Source organism: Tachysurus vachellii, chromosome 10 (genome assembly GCF_030014155.1).
Source record: "Tachysurus vachellii isolate PV-2020 chromosome 10, HZAU_Pvac_v1, whole genome shotgun sequence".
Lineage (NCBI taxonomy): Eukaryota > Metazoa > Chordata > Actinopteri > Siluriformes > Bagridae > Tachysurus > Tachysurus vachellii.
The window spans coordinates 7,092,157-7,100,879 of record NC_083469.1 but is presented as its reverse complement, the minus strand read 5'-3'; the positions used below and the strand labels follow the sequence as shown (position 1 = coordinate 7,100,879).

General features: G+C 37.7%; 2 pseudogenes; both read right to left on the bottom strand.

Annotated features, from left to right (window-relative positions):
* The window catches only part of LOC132852485 (procathepsin L-like), a 34,644-nt pseudogene extending 33,317 nt beyond the window's left edge, over window positions 1-1,327 (bottom strand).
* Window positions 1,328-3,983: 2,656 nt separating this feature from the next.
* LOC132852484 (procathepsin L-like) lies at window positions 3,984-7,632 on the bottom strand (annotated as a pseudogene).
* Between the last annotated feature and the right edge of the window lie 1,091 nt (window positions 7,633-8,723).

Genomic DNA, 8,723 nt, shown 5'->3' with positions numbered 1-8,723 from the left:
AAGGTGTCTGATCGACAGGAGTTAAACATTCTGCATGTTTTGTGTGTAAAAAGGAAAATTCTTTTATTATAAAATGAGTTTTAAAAATTATACAGGTGGCTCCAATAGTGTCTGGATTATATCTGCAAGATCCATCCTGCAGTTAGAAAGAGAGGTGAGAAATCACCTTTTATTAAAGGTTTATTAAAGGATATACAACAAAGGCAAAAGAAATCAACATTTCTGACATTTATTTTTGACATTATTTTATTTTATTTTAAACAAACTTTTAATAAAGTTTGTTTCAGTTTTCCACTCACATGAGCGTCTTCTGTGTCCAATCCACCATTGTCCATCCAGCCTCCATCACAGCCCATGTTACCAAATTTCCAAGAGCAGTCTACTAGCTGCTGCTCCCTGAGTGACACCAGTTTTGCAGTTTTCCTGAATGTCTGACCCTCCAGTGCCCCCGTCTGAGAGAGGATTAATGGAAGCAGAATAGAGAAAAAATTATTGTCTTGTGCTAGACACCATACATTTAGAAGATGACAAATGCGGACAAAGGTAGTAATGTGGAGCTTTATGAAATTTTGTACTGAAGGGAATTAAAGGCTAAATGGCAGTGGGCAAGGCAAGAGCAGTAAGTATGTGCAGTAAGTATATTCTGAATTAAATATATGAATATTAAATATAATGAATTCTGAATTTATACTGAATTTAAATCCTTTGATATATAATAATCAGTTCAAAATCTCCTATTTCTCCTTACCGCACTGAAGGCCCAGCAAGAACCACACTGCAACTGGTTTTTAACCTCAGTCACATAGCCATAGTTCCTCCAGTCAACAGTCTCTGGCAGAACAGCTCCTCCTACCTGTCAGAGGAATGTTACTGCACTGTGTTTCTTGGTCTTGTTGAAGGCTCCCAGGCAGCCCTTAAAAGCAGACTGTCTGTATTCCTGGTTGTTCTGTTAGACAGAAATGGTGGAAAAAAATTACAGCACTTTACTTGTAAGGCTCTCCATAGACAAAGGTTATGCCTCAGACCAAGCAAGGCTTACACATAGGGTTGCAAAATTTCCACTTTCCATGGGAATTAACGGGAATATATGGGAATTAACGGGAATATATGGAAATAAACTGGGAATTTTTAAAAAAAAAATGCAGAGTTGCCTATAACAAGGAACTTAAATGTAGTTAAAGAAATCTTGTAGCATAATTTTATTTAAAACTACAAGATTTAAGGCAATTTAAAAAAATAAGTTGACTTGTACCCTGCATTCCTCAGACACTTGCACACTGCTTACTGGAGGGCCATCGAGGCCACACCCCCCTGCATGTACTTGCATTCTTCCATAACATGCGCAGTAACACTATTTTAGGGTCATTTAACTAGTTGCTTATTAGCATGAATATTAATAGAATATTGGCTATTTATTAGTACTTATTAAGCACATATTAATGCCTTATTCTGCATTACCGTATTCTACATTCTTAATTGTACCCAATACCTAAACTTAATAACTGCCTTACTAACTCTTATTAAGCAGTAAATTAGGAGTGTTACCACATTCACAGATAATTTGATGACTCTCCCCCACACACTCACCGAAATAAAAAAAAATCCTCCATATCAGTTAAGGGGGATTCACCTCCATTTTCCAGGCCTTGACTACCACAGAAGCAGAGACCCAATAAGCTTGAGAAAAAATGCTTCATTTTACATTTTGATTGGGACTTTTTTTTAGAAGGGCAAGGGTGGGGGATGCTTTCAATTTACAGGAATCATAGGGAATATGTTTATTACAATTATTACGTTTATTATGTGTATTACAAGCATAATGTTTATTAAGCTTTTGTGTTACTCAATGAAAGAATCAGTTAAAGCTCTACTTACAATTCAATCTTACAATCAGTCATTTTTAAAATTCGTATTACCTTGCATGCATGTCTGCTTATGACCATACAAAATGTTTGTTTATGTTTGTATATGATATAGTTTATTTACATTTCCCTATATTTCCAAATAATTCCTATAAATTAGTGTAAATTTCCATAAATTCCCGCAAAGTTTCCAATTTTGAATATTCCCAAAATTCCCCAGATTAAGTTCCCGTGGAAAGTTTCCGGAAATTTACCGGAAAATTTCCGCCCCTTTGCAACCCTACTTACACACAAGTTATACAAAAGAATTTATTCTATTTTAATTACCATAGCTCATAATGCCCTGGTCAGCCAGCATGTTGTGTACCAGAACCAGCTTGCGATTTTCTAGCCATGTATTCTTACGTTGAGACTCCTCCTCTGCAGACTTCTAGATTTTACCTAGGAGAGAACAACACAGTATTTGAAAATGTGCATATTTGCCAAAGCCTAACATGCCTAAACAAAGCAACCATGAAAACAAACATCTATATTGTACTATACTAATACACTAGTAGTTTATATACTAGAACTAGTAGTTTATAGACCAAATGGAACATGCAGTGAACACTGAAAGAACTAAGACATAAATGCTCTTGTATGTCTTTAAATTATTTCTTAAATCTATTATATAATGAGTTCATTTTTACATTAAAATAAAAAAAAATCTTTTAAATGTATTTGAAATTAGGTTATCCTTTTCTCATAGAATTAATAATCTTCCTTATTATTTATTATTATTATTACCATTTTTAAGATGTACACTGTGTATATTACTAGAAATCCTTTTATGAAATGCTCCATTGACAGTTTAAGAAGATTTCTCAACAAATTCCAGTTTCCAGGCATGAAACTCCAGGTCCTCCAAAGAGATTCTGGCTGCAGTGGCCAGAGCCACAAGAGTGCTGACAACAAGCAAAACTTTCATTCTGCTGAGACAATATAATCAGACTGTGTCTGTAGTGAAAAGACAATGTGAACTAAATAAGATTGTTTTTTTCCATTCTCCTAAATATCACACCTCTTCTCTATTACTCACAACTGTTCCACTCGTTCACTGGTTTCACTTTGTTTAAGATAGTTGCAAAAAGGAAATACAAAACTGAAACCAGCTTCCTACATCAGAGTCTATCAATCTTGATTAATTATAATATAATTAAGATAATATACAATAACATACAAATATATGTGTGCGTGTTATAAATACCTGAATGGAGTTCTTCACTGAATAGAGAGCTGCCACATTACAACACTGAGTTTATATAATGCCGTGTTACTGGCCTGATCAGGTGCTTGTCACACACAACCACAACTCATTTTTACTGGAAAGTTATATATCATATTTGTTTAGAGGAAATTCCACAAAAAAAGGCCTTTACAGATGACCTTTTCCACAGGAACTACAATAATACAACCTTAAATATATTAAATATATTAGAAAATATGAATTCTTGCAATAAAAAATGGACATTTAAAGGAAGCCAAATATGTTTAGTTTTAACCTTAAAGTCAATAATTTATAGATGTATTATAAATAACTTATAGAATACACATGACCACAGTAAAAAAAAAGCAAGTGTGGTATATTAGAAAATATAAATTCTTGCAATAACAAAAATGGAAAATTTAAAGAAAGCTAACATGTTTAGTTTTAACTTTAAAGTCGTTTATTTTTTTTATAAATAACATAAGTTGTATTAGAATACAGTAATACAGCAATATTTAATTTTGAAAGTAAACTAAATTTTAAATTTTTTTTCAAAGAAATGGAAAAGTACATTAAAGATTTGCAAAACACATTTCCTTAGATTTAAGCACAGAGCAGGTAAATAAAAATGTAATTACTAAAAAAAACAAAACTTCTTTTCATCTCATACTGTACAAATTTCTGAAACCAAACAGTTGTATTGAGTCTTTGCAGACAAAGACATTGAAAAGGCTGATTTAAATTTAACTTGAGTTTTTCACAGGACCGAGACTACTGCTTTGTATTCTCAAGTCCCACAACACTAGCAAACTGTAAAAATAGATGATCAAAATGTAATGCAATGAATATAATGCAAAAATTAATTAACAGCCAAGACAACAACCGAAACCAATTTGATATTTTTACTATTCTACAATTTGTGTCGGTTATTTCCACAATGCTTTCCAATCACTCGGTAACCCAATAAACATCCCAGCATAAAGATCAACAAATAAAAGAAACCCAACAATAAACATTTATTAAAGATGATAGACCAAGCTTCACATTGAACACGCTGAGTTTTATTGTAAACCAGCAGATAGCTGGCTTGTGTAGCAATACCACACTGGTTGTCCTTGTTCCTGTACATCTTGATGTAGCCTTTACTGTATCTCCAAAATTGAGACCCCAGCTGTGAAATAAAATAAAAAGTAAATCTTAAAGTAAATTTTATTTACATGGTTTACTGAAGAAATACAATTATTCATTGCTAGGTAGCAAGGTAATACTCTAGAAATGAATATGAATATTTAATTTATTTCTTTACCTGTTCTTAACCAGCCAGTAATCCTTTAAATCGTCAGTGCCATATCCAACAACCAGGACACCATGATTCAGTTTAGAGCTGCTACAATAAGGTTCATCATATATGCCTAAATCCATCGAAGCAACACTTTATTTAAAATAACATTTAATATTTTCTGTAATTATTGAATCCTAAACTATGCATTCATACTTATATTCATATGTGGTTAATCAGCAATTATGTGAGACTCACCTGATGCATAGAGTTTGAAGGATTTGTTGCTTGCATCTATGGTGACAGAAATGGGTCCGATGGTGGCCACAGCTTCCTTCAAAGCATACTTATCTCCACTGTCCCTATAGCCATCGCAGGTGGCTCCAACAGTGTTTGGGTTATATCGGCAAGATCCATCCTGCAGTTAGAAAGAGAAGTGAGAATTCACCTTTTATTAAAGATATACAACAAAGGCAAAAGAAATCAACATTTCTGACATTTCTTTTTTCTTTTCAATGGATGAATTATATCCGCAAGATCTTTTCTGCAGTGAGAAAGTGAGAGAAAAACTTATTCAGATTTATTCAAAAACTACAATTTCTATTCCAGTTTTTAGACCCATGACTGCAATTCATAGATTTCTCTGTGGTGGTGGTGGTGGTGAGGTGACAGCCACCACATGAAAGCATTCCCCCAGTGTTTTATTTTTTTGACAATATAAACATTAACAAAGATGACAACTATAGTTTGTAGGATTGCATCAAGTGTTAATATAACAAGCAATTAAAACTAGTAACCTTGGCTTCATAGGGGTAGGATTCCTCTGTGTTTATTCCACTTTCTTTCACATATTCAAAGGCCAAGTTCATCAAGCCACCGTTGCAGCCCCTGTTTTTTGTAGAGCAGTCTACCAGCTGCTGCTTGCTAAGTGGCACCAGTTTCCCCAGTTTTCTTGTATGTTTGACCTTCCAGTGCTCCAGTCTGAAAGATTATATATTAAAGCAGTATAGAGATGAGAACAAATTAATGTCTTGTTAAAAGCAGCATAAATTTAGGGAATGGTGAAAGATGGAGGAATATAAATGGGGTCAAGGAGCATAATCTGATTGACTCTCAGGATTAAAAAGCTGAATAGAGGGCCATGGAAATAAAATTGCTTGCAACATAATCCTCCTGTTTCTCATTACCGCACTAAAGGCCCAGCAAGAACCACACAGCTTCTGGTCTTCAACAGGAGTCACATAGCCCTTCTTCCTCCAGTCCACTGTTTCTGGCAGAGCACTTCCTCCTATCTGTCCAGAGAATGTTGCACCATTGTGTTTCTTGGTGCTGCTGAAGATAAGGCAGCCTTCATACTCCTCCTCACCGTGTGTGACAGAAAGATGGTTGTTGGTATGGATGAAGAACCTGAAAGATGTCTCTGTGTAGAAAGGGCTGAAAAGACAGGATTTAGACCTGGATCTGTCGACAGGTCAGGGGCCTGAATAGGCACCTAGTGCAAGGCCTAGAAATAAAAAGTAAAGCACGGCACTAATCTGGGATTAGGTGCTAAAGGTGTCTTGTTTGCGAGGTTTTCAGAAAACCCGCCGCTAAGAGCTGACGAGCTCAGCGTAGACTCTCCGGAGAGCAAAGCAGGTTAGGGGAAAAGAGAAAAGGCCAAAACAAAAGATAAAGCACACACACAGCACAGAGAACAGGCTTTCTGACTCAGAGACTGTCAACAATAAACTAAATCATGGGCAACAGTAAATCTAAGAGCAAACTCAGTACAAACATAGTGTGTATCACTGGACCTAATGTGAATTTTATGAGAACTAATTATGGTCCTGATTCTGTGTCACAACTAATGTGGTGGGTGACGGAATGTGGCTTCCCAGACGGCGGCAGTTTTAGCCTGAAACAGTTAGACTTGCTGAGAGGTAACCTGATCCAAATTGAAAGAGATAATGCCAGAATAAAGAAGAGAAAGAGGGTAGAAGTAAATTGGACATCTTTTCAGATGTGGAGATCAGAGGCAGAGAAAAGGTTGAGAAAATCACAATCTGCCCCAAGGAGATTATCTACACAGTATTTACAAAATACACAAAGTACATTAAGGACCACACAAAGTACATTAAGGACCTCACAAAGTCTCCAGTGTCTTAAGTCTTTTTCAGATGATCCTGACCTGGAAGGACCGCCTCCTCGACCCCGTCTGGCAGCGGCTGTGTCAACACAGGTGTTCACGGATTCAGGAACACACCCCCAACCGGAGCCAGCCCACACGGAACCAGAAACAAAGAGTCCACCCACGGAAACCGTGAAGAAGTGCCCACTCCCTCCACCCTCCCCGCCGATGGACTGATTCCAGAAATAGCTGACAAGGTGAAAAACCTATGCATAACATGGGACACTGGAAAACTGAGCCTCATCGAACGACATGCTCTACATGCGGAGAAACTGCTCGCACAACACAAGCAGGAGCAGGAAAAGAAGAAAGAAGCACAAACACACAGAGTCCAGCTGACAATGATGCAAGCCGTGGCAGGGTCTCGAACACATCGAGGAAGAGGGAGAGGCAGAGGCCGAAGAGAGAGAACGGGAGACAGTGGATGTTTTATTTGCGGGGGACAAGATCACTGGGCAAGGGAATGTCCTAAGAAACACGACGAAGAAACTGCATGACAATCAGCATCTCAGGTCAGGGTCGAGGAGGTCAGTCCTGAAGGGATGGGTGAGTCAAAATCTTTGATGCTTTGCAATGAAGAAACGCTTCAGCTAACCTCTGATTCTGACTTAAATGCTAAAGTTTTGAATGCAATTGATTTTCTTGAGAAGAAACATACTCCACAAGGCACATATGCAAAGTACAGTTTAGCTGCCTATAAGCACATGCCAATACACACATTAAATGTAGAAGGGACAGACATTGTGTTTTTAGTAGATTCTGGGGCAGGAAAATCTGTGATCAAAGCATATGAGTTGAGTGAGAGGCCATAAATGAGTGGTAGATCCCTGAATTCAGTTGGAGCATCTGGGATTATCGTGAAAGAAAAATTTACAGCACCCTTAAGGTGTGTTGGGAATAACCAACAGCCATTCACATTTTCTTTCCTGCTATCTGAATGCTACCCTATTAATCTTATGGGCAGGGATTTGATTTGCAAATTGGGAATAAACCTAATTAGCACCCCAAATTGAAAGTGTGTACAAGTCAAACAGGTGAATTTCAGGGCGTTAAGTGGGACCCCAGACCTCTGTTGCATGTGTATGAGTGGGAACTCAGCACCTCTGCTGTGAATTCAGTGAATCAAGCACTCACAGATAAGGCCCGTGATATTACTAACCCTACTCGCACACAATACATGATCTGCACTGCACAGCACACACACACATGCGGCTAGATGTAGTTTATGAAAAAGAGTGGTTTGAAAAACAAAAAGAAGCTGAGGAGTTGTTGAAGAATTTGTATTGGGACAATCACAGATGTACTGCAGAAGTGAGTTTGTTTAATATACATGTAAAGCCGGGGAAGGCCCATCCGTTCACTATAGAGAATTCCCACCCACATGTGTCTCTAGCTAAAGGTGAAACAGAGAAGTGGGAAGATTTAAGAAAATGGACATTAAAGTGTGTTGAAGCTGGTGATTGGAAGCCCAGTTCAGACCCCACAGTGTTGTACAGTGAGAAAACTAAAGCCTATTGCATGTCCTTGAATTGGGTAGCTTTTGTTGACAGAACAGTTGAGATAATGCCACAGACAGACACAGATGTACTGAAAACAATGTGGCAGATGACACACATTTCTGGGGAAGACCCCCGATTACAAGCAGTTCCCAGAGAACTTTGGGCAACAGGGAAATATGATGTAGGTCTAATCAAAAATTGTGCACCGGTGCAGATAACACCTAAATCAGATTACAGGCCTTGCAAAACACAGTACCCCTTAAAGCCAGAGGCCATTAAGGGTATCACACCGGTATTTAATTCACTGCGTAAGGCTGGTGTGATTGTGCCATGTGAAACCTCTCCAGTAAGAACACCTATCTTTCCTGTGAAAAAAAAATAGGCCTCTGGAAGAACCAGAGGAGTGGCGCTTTGTCCAAGATTTGCAAGTAGTGAATGATGCAGTAATTTCAAGAGCTCCAAATGTGCCAAACCCTTACACAATCTTGTCTCAGATTCCACCAGACAGCAAGTGGTTTTCTGTAGTAGACATAGCTAATGCTTTTTTCAGTGTACCAGTTCATCCAGACAGCCAGTTTTGGTTTGCATTTTCCTTCATTGGAAAGCCATACACTTTTACCAGATTGTGTCAGGGGTATTGTGAATCTCCTACTATCTACAACGAAGCCCT